This window comes from Sander lucioperca, chromosome 15 (assembly GCF_008315115.2).
Source record: "Sander lucioperca isolate FBNREF2018 chromosome 15, SLUC_FBN_1.2, whole genome shotgun sequence".
NCBI classification, from domain to species: Eukaryota; Metazoa; Chordata; class Actinopteri; order Perciformes; family Percidae; genus Sander; species Sander lucioperca.
The window spans coordinates 21,482,335-21,497,345 of NC_050187.1; the positions used below are offsets into that span (position 1 = coordinate 21,482,335).

At 41.2% G+C, this 15,011-nt stretch overlaps 1 protein-coding gene across 2 annotated transcripts in view; it reads right to left on the minus strand.

Annotated features, from left to right (window-relative positions):
- The window catches only part of lrmda (leucine rich melanocyte differentiation associated), a 210,261-nt gene that overhangs the window by 48,891 nt on the left and 146,359 nt on the right, over positions 1-15,011 (minus strand). The gene's annotated exons all lie outside the window — the stretch shown is intronic.

Below are 15,011 nucleotides of genomic sequence, written 5' to 3' on the forward strand. Positions count from 1 at the left end.
TGCTCAGTTGAATAGTGGGGTCAGGCCGGTTCCAAACGCAGGGGAAGTTCAGAAGAGACAGGCACATTCTTTTGTTATGATTGTGAAGTAGACGTGGGAGAAATAGGGAAAAAGAGCACAACAGAGAACCTTAGGTAAATTAGTTTAGTAGAGATATATTAGTTGAGAAGAAGAGTTTTAATGGCACCAATGGGGATGTTTCTACAGAGTCCTCAGATCCACACAGAAATCCTAAGAAGGGGCTACATATACACACATAAAAAGCTCAAATACTGTGCATATTATTTGTGGTACAATTAGAGAATAAATGCATGTTATGTAATAGGAAAAGTTTAGTGCCACTTCCCATAGAGTAAAACCATCTATCTGTTTAAATTATGCAATTGTGTCTGCTTGTTTCTTTTCAGTTCTGAGTTTTGACAGTGAGTCATATTTCCCTCCCTGTTTGGCTGTTTTCACCTACCTTGATGTCACTCCACAGTAATAAGGGCTGAGCATTTCTACTGTTAATGTTACCCTTTACCATTTTCAAATTATACTCATCAAAGCAGACCCGTCAAATCAATCAAAGGATGACAGCGAATGGATAACAACAGTGACAAGAGTGACAAATATCAGTTTTTCTCTTAAGGTAAAGTTCAACAAACAAACATGGATGCTCTATTCCGCTACCGGTCAACAATTATCTTGAATATTTGGATGTACAGTTGCTCCAAGTAGTTTCCATTTAATGGGCCTTATTCTTCCCCTCCACTTTGCTGTGCTCAGCTGGCAGGGCTCTCAGTCATCACATCTCCTTTTAATGCCCCTGACAGGGGGTTATTTGCTCCCATATATGTTTTCTCTCCAATTACACCTTGGCAGGCTGGAGGCTGCCAAGCCTCTTTGCCGAGATGCTGATGGTCACCTCTTTGACTAGTCCTTCCTGCCTCCTGCACTATATTTTTCATCTTTTTAGATTCTATTAGAGAGGAGGACTCTCTCATTTGTCTGTCCTTGGTCCAAAGTGTTGTTTAACACCTGACAAGCATCAGCACTACAATGTCAACTACTATTTGGTGAGAAAGGTAATATTGGACTTCTATTCTCAATTTTTCCTTCAAGGTGTGTGTCTGGTAAGAATACGGTATGAACATAACAGTACATAAATATTCTCAAGAAAAATATGCAGTGCACTCAGTGTGTGTGTGTGTGTGTGTGTGTGTGTGTGTGTGTGTGTCATATTGAAAAACGTATTCATGTACAAATATTTGCCGGGCAAAGCAGCTGCAGTAGCCTGAGCAGTCATGGAGATTTAAATTGCCACACACACACTTTCTTAATTATGCCAAAACATTTCAAATTGAATATTTAATGCAAAGCACAATACTAATCTCCACCAAAAAAAAAACATTAATTAGAATAATTTTCTTGATTCTTTATGGCTGTTTACAGCTATCAGAATGATCAAAGACAAAGTAAAATTATACCAAGGGACTGATATCTCAAATATACAAGATGCAAACCCTCTGAATCAATAGAGCAAAACAGACAGCATTTGTGAGTATAGCTTTAAGCTAAGTGGGATGCCAAATACAAAGGCTGCCATTGATACCACAATGAAAAATGCATGATATCAGAGAGAGCACTCTTTTATCTACAAGGCAAGATCAATAGTGGGAAGGGGTTATGGAATCAAAGTTGTTTTGCTGATGCAGTAGTTAACTGACACTCTTAAAAACATCTGAAAACAATTTGAAAGAACAAAGTGTGCTAAAAAGACAATTGGAGGAGAGTAAGGTGACGTTCTGCGGGTTGATAAACTTTCTTTTCACATTCAGTAGGGCAATATCAAACACTGAGCGTACAGGGCAACATACGTCAGATTAATTTACCACTGACAAGCTCTATGAAGGATCAGTAATACATTTCTTTGTTTCTTGGCTTGAACAACAGCAAAATAAAAATCACAACAGTTACAACCAAAAATACTAAATCTACAAGACGCTACATTTGTTTTTCATCAAAGGGACAGTGTGCTCTTCTTCTGAAACACTGAGCCTTTAATCATCCATAAAGTTACAGACTATTGTACTGCTGACAAAGAAATGATATATTTAAAACAATACCAAAAATGTACCACAATACAATACAACATGACAATTGCACCCTAATGACAATACCCATTTTTAAAATACATAAAACACAAAAGAACTCTGAGAATGTTAATCTAAAAGCCTGTACTAAATAAATCCTCTGGCCCACCCTCACACAACATCTGATCATTGATTTCAACATGACGCTGACAGAGCTAATTATTCTGTAACTCAAGCCATGCCTCTGCCCTGACCTTCGCCCTGTGAGTGGACTGAGGAAGAGCCAGCAGCTTTCAGCAGAGGCTTTGGCCTGTCTGGCCTGTAGAATGTGACAGGAGATAGACAGAGAAGAGAAAAGGAGAGAGGGTCACAGAATGGAGAAATAGAGACACAAGAGAGGAGAAAAAAGGAGACAGAAAGAGAGAGGGAAACATGAGAGAGACAGAGAGAGAGAGATAGAGAGAGAGCGAGAGAGAGAGAGAAAGAGAGAGGCAATGAAAGTGAGTGAGAACGACTGACAGATAGAGGATTCGTCACAGGCAAAGAGTGAAGGCTCTGGCCACAGAGGGACCTGGTGAGAAAGCTAACAGATAGCAATCTGAGTTATCACTCTGCGCCACGGCTAACAGCTAGCAGCTACCCTGTCACCGCTGCCTAAACAAGCCCAGTGTTTTCATCTCCATATACACAACGCGGCACTCTGTCTTTTCTTCTGATGGAGATAAGATGTATAAATTATGAGCAGCTGACAAAGTCTACTCCAGCGCCCCCGGCGTCTCATCAATCACTAGCCTGTGTGTCAGCAGGTAACTGACGTGGCCCCCGGAGGCACAGCCCCCTCTTTAGGTGGGTGAGTGTTTTTTTGTGCAAAAATTTGTGTTTGCTACCGTGCAAATGGGCTTTTGTATATGTCTGAGTAGTGTGTGTGTATATTTGTGTATAAGCTATGTGAGAAGGTTGTATGAACAGCTGATTCAGTCTTAAAAAAAAGAAGAAATACACACAACTTGCACACACCAGCCATACAAAAACAACTCTTGAGAATATGTGTGTGAACTCAAGGTTTTACTGTTATACCTTGAGGTTATCTGATGTGCTGATATATTCCAAAGAGAAACCTAAATGCTAGAAAGAGGGAAAAGTGTGAAGGACTGAAATATGCTACCCAAAAAAGAGTGAAACTGGGAGCTGGCTTGCTGGGTGGAGTCCTTGAGGCCTTAGAAGGCCAGTGGTAGACCACCCAGTATGATTATTGGTATTAACAATTTTCCAAAAACCTAAGTTCTTCCCCTGTCTGCAAATAACATGGTCTGGGCCTTTGGTTGTAAGTGGAAGCCATGACAGACATACATGCAAAAATACACTGTAATACGCTGCATTTTAAGGGTACTGAAAGGTACTTCCTATTTAATTCAGAGGCATTATAAATGGCAACACTTGAGTTTTTAACACATCATTGCTAAAGTAAGCAACATAATTACACTGTGTGTCAGAAAAACAGCATAATTACAAGTCACAAGTTGTCAGTGTCTGATTTCACATAATTTACATTTGCAGTCCTTTCACTGCTCATGTTTACCAGAATTGAGGCCTAATCTCACTGCAATAATTACAAGCTGTAGTGTCCAAAGTGCAGATTACATGGGTATTATACAGTACAGTGTTAATTCAAATATGATAGCAAATACAACTTTGTACCACTGATTTGCTTTTTGTACAATTTGTACATTTTTGCCTCCAACATCCATATGATAAGTCCAAAAGAGCCTGTTTTAGTTAATACTGAATTTTCATTCAAGGGCAGTTCATGTGTGGAAAAAACTTACTTAGAAATAACTGCATTCAATGAAACATAAATTCCTCTTGACTGAATTGGTATACAACCTCGAACCACATCACTGCAAAATTACACAATGTTTGTGTACACGGCCTAAAGCAGGTAGCTTTTGCTTGTGCACACAGTATCGATCCGCTGTCTTGAAGTGAAGTTCAAGGAGAGAGTGAAGCAGAAAATGTTGACTCCCCATGGGGACAGGAGAAACAGCTCATCTCAGCACCAAAGAGAAGGAGGGCTGTCATGTTCCGTGTGATGAGCTGAAAGACTAGAGGCGGCCTAAAGCAGCGGGGTATTCCTTCCCCCCATAAACAAACCTCCAAAAACAAACAGTTCCACCCCACAGAGAAGGAGACGGGACAGTGAGACGAGAGGGAAGGGCAGACAGGTGTCAGGGAAGAATGACATCAGTGACAGAGGGCACTAAGAGAGAAGCTGGAGGAGATGAGAGGATGATCTGAAGACAAGGGTGTTTTCATGAAACAAGCATCCGACTTGTTGTCTCCCTCTTTCTGGCCTGCTGGTTTGGTTTGGATTGTGGGCTAGGACTTCATATTTTGATCACACTCATGAATTATGTACCATACACCATTAGCATTAGTTAGAGCCAGTGCAGTATAAGTGGTACTTTTGTTTGAGGGCGGTCAAGTCCTGAGACACATTATCTTTGAAAACCCTTCTAGAGACAGAAAGAACACGTCTGGAATTTAGCTGACAAAAGCACTCAGTCGTCCTGAAATCTGATGAGTCTGACAGGATGTGAGCCCATCTGATCCACTGCCATCTCAATATTCCCTCATGGGGGGGGATGGACAGGATGGACAGGCTGCTCCTCATCGCGCTTTTAGCACAGGTGTGATGAAAGTGGGAGCCGCCGCAGCTCGGCCCATCTCTCAGGTTACACCGAACACGTCTATTGACTGACGTTGCCAGTTGGCAGGCAAAACGCATGGAAGTGATGCCCGTTGTGCCCTACCCATCTGTCTGCTGCATGGAAACAGCATATCAGGTGATCCCAGGGGATACCTATTATCATATCATATTAAATGTCTGGGCTATGGGTTACAGTTGTAGGTCTTAACAAAATAAAAGATAGATCTTACAGAATGGGACAAAATGGGTTGTGTGCCACAAGGTCAACACTGTCTGACTGTGGACACCTCTGGGAGTTTATTACTGTGAGGTAAAAGAGAACAGGGAAGACAGACAAACACTAATAAAGAGAAAGAGATCCATTGTGTGTCCAAATGGCTTTGCTTGCCAGCCACTACCGCAGTACAGTACATCCTGTATTCACTTAATCAGACTTGATGAAATGACAAACCTTTGTGCCACACTGCCTGGAGAAGTTATGCTTGAAATAAAATATGTGTTACTAATCATGACTTACGGTACATCTCACAGGATATCTTATTACAGACCTTTACAGCTCATTGGCTGTGATTCAATTTCTTAAGTATGGTATAGTGCATAGAAATTAGACCTATTCTGAGAAGAGGCATAACGAGTCAGCTTGCAACTGAACACCATCTGCAAATAGAAACTGAATGAAACTGTCAGAGGTTATAACGCCTTTGATAACCAATTAAGAATGCAAATAATTTGACACTGAAAATAAAAAAAGCCAGGCTGATAAAAAATGATCAGCCTTAATAGTCTTTGTTTGAGCATGTACAGATACTGTACTTTAATCACACGTTTCAGAAGATGGATCACTTTACTTTCACAAATTTCACAAATTTATTATTAAGAGGAAAACCCCTTGAGATGTGCCATCTCGTTTTCGAGGGGACCTCAAGAAAAACATACATCACAAACATACATACATACTGACAGACAAAAGACAAAAGCTCTCCATCACACCAAAACCACCCATATCCTCCCCATTCCAACCTTTAGATATTAGACAATAAACAGTTAAGGTCATTCATATAGACAGTTGAGAAAAAATGAAAAGAAAAAAAATATCAAGCATGAGGAAAACAGTTGCAGCTTGTATGCAAATAATTAAGAAGAGACAGCTTAAACTGGTGAAAAGAGGAGATAGATCTAAAAGACCTAGGTAAACCATTCCAATCAGAACTTTCTCTAAGCTCTCATCACAACAACAAAACCCAACAAAAATCATATGGTCTTTGCAGATTGGTGACACTGTAACATTGTGCCATTAAGGATCTTGACCCACTTCACTGCCCATATGTGTCCTGTAGCTGTATGCCAATCCTTCACAGCCCTCTCCAACACTCCCACAAATGACGAAGAAGAATGCTGTTTGAGTGTCACTTGACCCCTCTGCCCCCGCAATGACCTCGAGTGCAACCTGGGCAGCCTCACTCTTTCACATATTTCCATTGCTAAACAAGAATGTCTTCCCCCCACCTCCTCCGTCTCTACTTAATTTCCTCTTTATCGCTGTCCTATTTTCCCATCGCCGTGTTCATCACCATGCTTCTCTCATCCTTTTTTCTCCCTCTATTCAAAACCTGAGAAGGAAAAAAAGAAGAAGAGGAAAATGCCTTTCCACCAGTAAAAAAACGCAGGGATGAGTGGCTATTCAGAGTGTGATTGTTGGGGAGAAAATGGGCTGCTGTGTTTGTGAAATGCAGAGTGGGAGAGAGTGTGTGGATTTTGGACAGATGCATATGAGAGGTGCACGGTGTAAGGGCATACTTTAAACTTATATATACGAACAGAAAAGTAAAAGAGAGAAAAAGGAATGTGATAGGCAGCACGGCAAAACGCGTGAGACTGAATTCACATCAACAAGACTGCTACACAAACTTTTGAGTGGTTGAATATTTAGACCAGATGCAATAAAGCCTAGCCTATATTTGTTTAGTGCTCTTTAAAACCATTCCTACTAAATATCAACTGTCCTTGAACAATTTATGTAACATAAAGTGCCTTCCTTAGGCTAAATGCGTGTGCTGCTGACAGTATTGAAACTATCTGTTGCCTCTCTGTCACTCAAATGTGATTCTCCTGACAGGTTAAGCCCATAATGCTCCAGATTTGACTGGTAAATCCAGTGAAAAAACATCCCTTTTGTCTCTCAGGTGGAAAGGTCGCACAGCGAGACCGGTTTTCCTTCAACCTACAGTATTCCTACAGTCTTAGCCTCCAACCTAAACATGCTCTAGCCCTCATCATTGGCCTCTCTCAGCCCTCCTCAGCGATCTACCCACCCGCATGCATAAGCTACAAAGCTGGAGGTGTTAAGACTACCTGTCTCAACAGCACCCCCCTTGCCTAACCTGCAGATAGCCCTCAGGGACATTAATTATAGAGTAGTCTGACTTGTTGAGAGGAAAGAGACAGAGAGAGAGAGAGAGAGAGAGAGAGAGAGAGAGAGAGAGAGAGAGAGACAGAGAGACAGAGAGAGAGAGAGATAGAGAGCAGGAAAAGATAAATGCAGAGATGTTGTTACAGAGGCTGTCAACTCCTAATCCTGTCATCCTGCTGTACAGAGGTGATGCTGAGCCTTTACTCGATCAGGTTTCCCATTCATCACCAGGGCTGGTTAGTGGTGGAGGTGATGGTGGTGTTGGAAGACGTGATGGGTAGAATGGTAACTCTCATTTTCCCACAGAGGTCAAATTTAAACTGGTTATGTCCAAACCTCACTGTTTGTCTTCGTCATCTGGCCCAAACATCATTGAGATTCTAGTCAGAAAGATCGTAATTGTATGTTCTGACCTGATTGTTGAGCTCCCTAAACTTTGAAAAATCCATTAGCTAGTTCTTTCACATGCACATGCAATGGAGCTGGCTTTTTACACAAAGTGAAGATAAAAGATTGCATGGATAGTGTTTCTGTTCGAGGACCACTTGAAAAGGAATACACAGCAACATAAAACCGCTGCATCCATTTCTGAGTGTTCAATACTGTGCTTGCGGGCAAAAACATGGATCCACGATAATATGACATTTCTGTATGTGCTTTAAAGATGTTGTGTGGACAGCAATGTCTACTTGGCAAGCGTGGATAGACACTGAACTGCCACCATATGATCAGAGCAATCTGTCAAAACAAATGGAAGCTTCTCTTGCGCATTACCGTGTTAGATTAGACGACTAGCGGTCATTTGATTCCCCACCGTCTCGACAGCTCCCGTTTCTAATGGACCGAGTGGAATTTCACAAAACGTAAAAATAGGGAGAGGTCAACATGTTTGAAGGTTACCCCTGTCGGGGAATCAAAATAAATAATGTTCAGGTGTGCTATTCTCTGTCAGGTGAGTGTCTTAATGATGCCAAGTTAACACATACTAAATAACAGTGTCTCCCTACGCACTGACAGCCTCAGAAATAATTGACCAGCGTGCTCCAAACTGAGACACAGTAGGCAGAGAATTCAATCCTGTAGCTGACAGAACCCATTGAGCATGTCACTAGATTTTGCATTATACACAAAGCAATGTCAGGTCAGGGATGCGGCGTCCTGCTAGTTATTTGCGATTGCATCTCTGAGGGTAAATTACCTGGCTCTCCATAATATGGTCTAGTTAACTAATTTTCTGACAGCACGCTGTCTCATAAGAAACATCTCAGATTTACTACCTGTCAAAAACGTGGACTGCTTTTTTTTTTTTTTTTTGCAAATGCTTGGCAGCCTCTCGAAAGACTCATATTCAATATCCTCTCTCGGTGTGCCGAGGACATCTCTAATTCCAGACAAAGACGTATGGCTGAAAATGAACAAAAAAGAAACATAACCTTATTATGTTTAAAGGCTACCAGCAGTGTGTCATTTCATCCACAAGTTCCCATGCAAAAAATGGCTGCTGGGGGGGAGGGTGTTGTAAAACGATGTAACATAGTTCTAAAGCCCTCGGTAAGGAAGCGGGGAAATCCATTATCCATTATCCTACCGACCTCTGCACTCTGACAAGTACACACATACAGTATATGGTGTCCTGTCATTTTGTTGTTATACATGTGTAAATCATTCACTTTCTGTCAGAAAAGAGGCTTTGACAACAAAACCTCACCTCATCAACGGGGTCACGAGGAAACCGAATCCCACCGCAGACAAAGCATAGTTTTACCTGCGAGAGCACGGGCAGCGACAAAGATGACAAAAGCTCAGTGATGGTGTGAAGACTGCCTTTAAGCTATACCGTACAGGGGGAACAATACAGACTCGCAGAATACTACCCCCCCAACATGGAGCTTAACAGTGTCTGTTTTAAAGTTCACAATACAGCTCCAAGGTCTGCCTACCCTTTCTTTTCTCTCTGTCTCTTTTTGTATGTGTTCCCATTCAACTGGACGGTGTGGCCTATCATCGTCCCCACCATGACAGTAGGTGGAAACGCTAGCTTTCATTACACAAAGTATAAATAGTGTAATCTATCAGCCCTGCCAATCAGGATGATTGATTATGGGCTGTCAGGGAGAAGAGTGACACATTAGAAAAGTTTGGTTAACAATGCCTGTAGCTGGTGCGGGGCTGCTGCCACCCAGCCCAGTGATTAATGTGTTGTCAGCCTGTAATCCCACACCCACGCTTAATGAGGCAAGAATTTATCATCTCGGCAGAGTGGCAGATGTCAGGAAGAAAGGAATCCAAGTAGCTGGAAACAATATACTTTTTCTAGCCTGCGCTTGACATTTCTGACAAGCTCTAAAAACCACAAAGAAGGTCTGTGTAAGCACAAACTTCAGTGGAGGGACTTTCAGCTCTAGTGCTGTCCTCTGTTGCATGCTCATGAAAGACGCTGGTGAAAGAAGACTCCATTAACACTTTACTGAGGAACCGACACAACTGGTATAGTGGATTAAAAGAAAAGTCCAATGCCACCATGGTTGTGCATATTTAATGAGAAAAACCGTTATGGGTTTCACACTGATTAAGTACAACTTTCCCTTTGGGCCCTATGGTAAATCATAAACAAAAGTGACCCTTGTGTATAGACTCTATCCACCTCATCTAGCACAGATTTTAAGCTCTAACATTAATTAACTTTCTTAATAGCATATCAACATATGCATGTCATAAACAACAACAACAACAACAATTTAACTTGAATTAGCTGATAAAAATCTGAATGTGAATTAAAGCAAAGCTGCCTCGAGATGGTGCACATGACAATCAACTTCAAAAATAAACTATACATGCGAGTGCTGAAATAATGATCAATGTGTACTGTCAACATTAACTAAAAGAGACAGGCAAAGAAATAACTGGTCTCTTCAAGAGATTTAAAGTCTGGCACATTTCTGTACCCGGTGGGGTACGGGGTGAAAAAATATTTTTTTATAGAGCACAGAAGCCAGCTGTCTCTCATTAGGCTAGCAGCATCTTCCTGTCACCAAAGAGACCAACAGTGAGGATTAGCTCTGATTGGACTGATAGGCCAACGCACTGGGACGCTGCACTATGTAATAGCTAAAAGCATCATTTGATTATAAGTGTAATTGAAGAGATGCCTTAGTGGCTATGATATTGTTGCCACAGTGCATGTACAGTGATTGTAAGTTTTGCAACCCCTTGGCATGCAATGAGAAATAGCTCAGTTTTATAGTGGAACATAATGACTGTGAGACGTAGGGCTGCGTGTGCAGATTTTTCTTTGCATGTCTAAAAAGTGATGTGTTCAATGATACTGGAAACTGGAAGTGTGTTATTTCCCTGTAGTTTTCTGTGTCTTGAAAGAACTCTGAAAACAGCAAAATCACTATAAAAACTTGGCCCTTCCCAAAGGCTAATAAAGGATCTAGTTGGAACACTATGTGTAAAAAGCAAAAGCTTTGTAGCTTGCCAATCCCAGGCACTTAATATTAATACACTAATAAAAACTTAACAAAGACTTACATTATACAGATAAAAAAAGAAGAGAAAAGTTATGTGAACGATCGCATGATTTGTCAAAGTTTATGAAAACTTTATATCAAAATGGGAGAGGGAGACATCTCATTATAGCTGGCCAGCCTTGGCCTGTTTTCTGACAGGCCTCAAACTCCACCGCTAAACACAAGAGACGTCGAGACAACAAATGCTTCACCACAGAGGCGTTCCTTCTCTGTACTGCACGCCAGCAGAAGGAGAGGAAAATCAGTTAATGCAACACGGCCACTTCAGTGTCTCATAAAAGCCCTTACAAAAACACGTTTGTTTTTATGCTCTTCGTTTAGCCAAAAATGAGTAATACATCAATCATTTTTGCTTGCGAGAGCGTCGTGACACTCAGGTCATGCACCCCGTGTCTCCAGGCTTTGAAACAGGCAATAAATCAATGTTGGCGCTATTACTTACAATTAATTGTGCTTTAAAGTTTTACAGTGTGTTTATCATATGCAGGGCCTGGATGATTTATGTGGACAGTTTGAGTCACTCCCTCTAATTGCTGTTGTTTTCCCGGCTTATAACCCCTGCTTGACCCCTCAGCTTAAGCTGCCAGAGCGCTCAGAACCGGGCCTGTTGCACCGGTCCAAACACTGGACAGGCGTGTACTTCAGCAATCAAAAAAACAGTCACAGAAAAACACATGGAGGCACAAACCGCTCAGATACTGACAGACAGACTCACATAGCTGAGAGAATGAACACGTGGCTCCTTGGAATTATCTGACACAAACAACGGTGTGCTTTAACATACAAACTAAACACGTCCAAACGATTATAAACAGCTGTGTTTTTACATTTAGAATATGCTGTCATTAAAAGACAGGGAACAGCAGTGTCTCAAGTCATGCAATTAACAGATAACAAGACATTAAGTAAGATGGGAGGAAGAACATAATTTGAAAGCAAGCAGATCATAATATGTCAGTGAGTTTATTTGTCTGAACATAAAGCAGACAGGCACTCAGTATGGTTACAGTTTGTCCACAACGCCTACACAATCAGCACTGCTGTCCTTATTCGACCCACTGTATACATATTGATTAAGGAATGATTCAGGAATGCGTCAGGAAAGAAAGGTGACAAATCAGGGTTCTGTATGTATAATAGCTGGTGCAAATACAGAATCTAGCAGAGAATGAAGAGTGGTTATAAACTTGCTTCCACAGCAATCTGTTGGGTAATATTGCCTTCCCCTGTTGAGAACCATATTCTTTGAGTTTTCTCTGAGGACAAATTTGTTCAGTAAAATGATTCAGCAAACCCACTGAAGGCACATTCACAAAGCGCTATATTGCATGCCGTTTGTTATGTTTGAGAGCTTCAGGGAACTCATAACTCTGGAGAAGAGATGAACATGGCAACATACTTTACAGGGCACATTTGAGACTTGAAAAAGAAGCAAAAACAACCAACTTATAGCAAAATGCCTCCTCCTTTTTCCAGAGTTGCTTTGCAAAAAAGACACAATCATGCATCACATAATGCACACTCATGGGTCTAAAACCATGCAGTCTATTTTAGATTTGGCCTGTTCCCTTTGGTGCAAACTTAAAATGAACTGCTGTCTGCTGCAGAGTAAAACAGGTTAGTGTCTGGGGAAGAAAAAACAGAACTGAAAAGATCCACTTGAGGACTTTCCTGGCTCTGTCACTGTCAATTCCCTTGAAGAACCGTTGCCCTGTGTGCAGAGACTCATGGGACCCAGGAGCTGGCTCAAGCCACCCTGCAATGCAGTCTGCTTTACATTATACGGAAGGATGTGGGGAAAAGAACTTGTGTTCATGCTCGAAAATCAAGTCAAAAACTTCGTCCAGGCAAAATCTAAGTGACATCCGAGGAACATTTATACCCGCTGACGTAGCTACCAAGCTGTGCTTGGTGAGGGGGACCATATACTTACTTCATTCACTGTGAAACACTCTTAAACATGTGGCAAGGGGTAAATGTTATTCTACTAGTTAAATTTGCTGTGCACTTTTTTTTAGCAGTGCTTGGGATCTGAAAACAGAATGTGCTGTCATAGTGTTTTGATAGACATGGCCAGTTTAACCCAAGGGTTCGACAGCATAATGTGGGCTCCGTGGCAGAGTGGAGGGAGGTAGAGGAACCGATCCAAAAAGTACCACATATATTTTCCGAAGGCAGCCCAACACAGTCCAAATGGCTCTACGTGGTTTAACGCCATTTCATTCCATGACCTCTAAATCCTCAAAGAGAATTATCACATTATAGCATTCCAACACACCCAATTTCCCAAAATACAGCTCAAGGCTTTCCCACTATGACACTGCTTAGTGTTGTGGTTTTGGGAAAACACTTCAATCGTCCCCACTGTGTTTTTTTTTGTTTTTGTTTACTTCAGGTATTTATATATTTTTTCTCTCTCTCGCTCTTGTCTTTGTCATTTTGCCTCTGTTTCTGTCCAACTACTTGTCCTTTCCACTCAGAAATGCAGGATAACCAAAACCCGAAAGAGAAAATGACCCCCTTCGGAGTTTGAAGCAAACACCAAAACGTAAGGACAAGTCATAGACGCTCAGTGTTACCCACTTATGGTGTCATGCCTACTAGTGCATAAAGGCACACAATAACAATTAAAAGAGTGACAGAATGATCCTAAGTGTATGGGCATGGCTATTCTATTTGATCACAATGCTTTGTTTTCCTCTTTGTCACAATGTTGTCTTAGCAGTAAAGGTTTGACTCTGTGACATCTATAACTTTTTGTTAATTCTGCACTCACAAATTTCGTCGTAGTTTTTTTTGTGTGAGTGTACCTTTTCCTGCAAACAACCGGCAATCGACTGTCTGGTTGTGATTTAGGCAACATGGAAAACATTGGGAATGTATGAAAAGTTATGGCGTTCAGATTGTGCTAAAGACCATAACTGCTTTATCCGAACCATGTGGCGGCACTCAGTGCCATGCCATAATGGCATGATTGAAAAGGAGTTAAAACTGTGGTCACGATCCACTCCGATATGACTCTAGAGAGGTCTCCAAAGTTCAGCACTGTCTCTTTCATAGCGAGTCCATTAACTATTCCAATACGCACATCATGCAATGGGAATGATCTGATAGAGCAGGGGCTCTTTCTTTAGATTTATGCTGTCATAAGTGGGCATGTGTCACTGTAACCCTGCTGCAGTTGCTGCTGTTTCTGTGGTTTCAATTTATCTACTGTAAACAGCAGGAAGGTTTCTCATAGAAAGGTCTTAAAGGAAAATAACTGTAGGCAAAGCAAAAAACTTTTATAAATAAACCTTTTAAATCACGTCTGTTGTCCTTTATTTTTTCCCTCCAATACTTGCACTAATTGAGACTCAAATGGTAGCGCAAGCGACAGCGAGACAGCTAATTACCTTCCTTTGTAATGAAGCAAAAGGCAGACACTGTACTATGAGCCACTGTTATAAGCAACACCCTGCTGTACCCGACATAAAAGCAAACACAAATATCTAATTATGCCATCATCTCTCCTCGCTTTTTCTGTTCTGTTGCAGACGTTGCATTAATTGGTGGCCCGCACTATTGGTCAGCTTACAATCACTCTGATGATGTGAACAATTAGAGCCGGGAGGTACTCATGGCTCATCAAGTCCGTGATAGTTGACGCATCACATCTCATCTAACTCAAAACTAATGTTATGGAAATGCCGCTGTGACGTCCCAGGGCCTAGACACGGGATATGTCCTGGCAAAATTATTTTTATTGTGTGGACTCAGTCAAACACTGCTAATAAGGAACTGTGAATAGGACAGCAAAAGTATGTTTAGGTGCACAAAATAATGTGTGCAATGGGAGGTAGACGCGTTTTCATCAAAGCTGTAACCTTTTACTTTGCATAGGGAATAAATAATCATATACAGCAGGTTCAAAGACACAAAGAAAAACACACACATCATGTCAGCTAGAATCAGTGATTATCTCTCCTTTCATCTAAGGCTGTGACGACAAAGGCAAACATTTCTTTTTCACTGACAAGCTATGTAAATAAAATCTTATAAAGTGACTTTACCCTGCCAAAAAGCATTGTCGAGGTCCTTAGTTTCTTTTTATATAAAGTGGATGAACAGTGTTTTCATTCCACTTTTCTCCATCTACCAAACATGCCAGACTGAGGTTAAATTATTTCAATGTTTTGCTTTCCCGCTTGCCACTTGCATGAAGAATCAAGAACAAAGCATAGCATGAACTGACACTAAAAGAGTACACTATCTTAGCTGATTGAAACAATAAATATTTTGTTTTT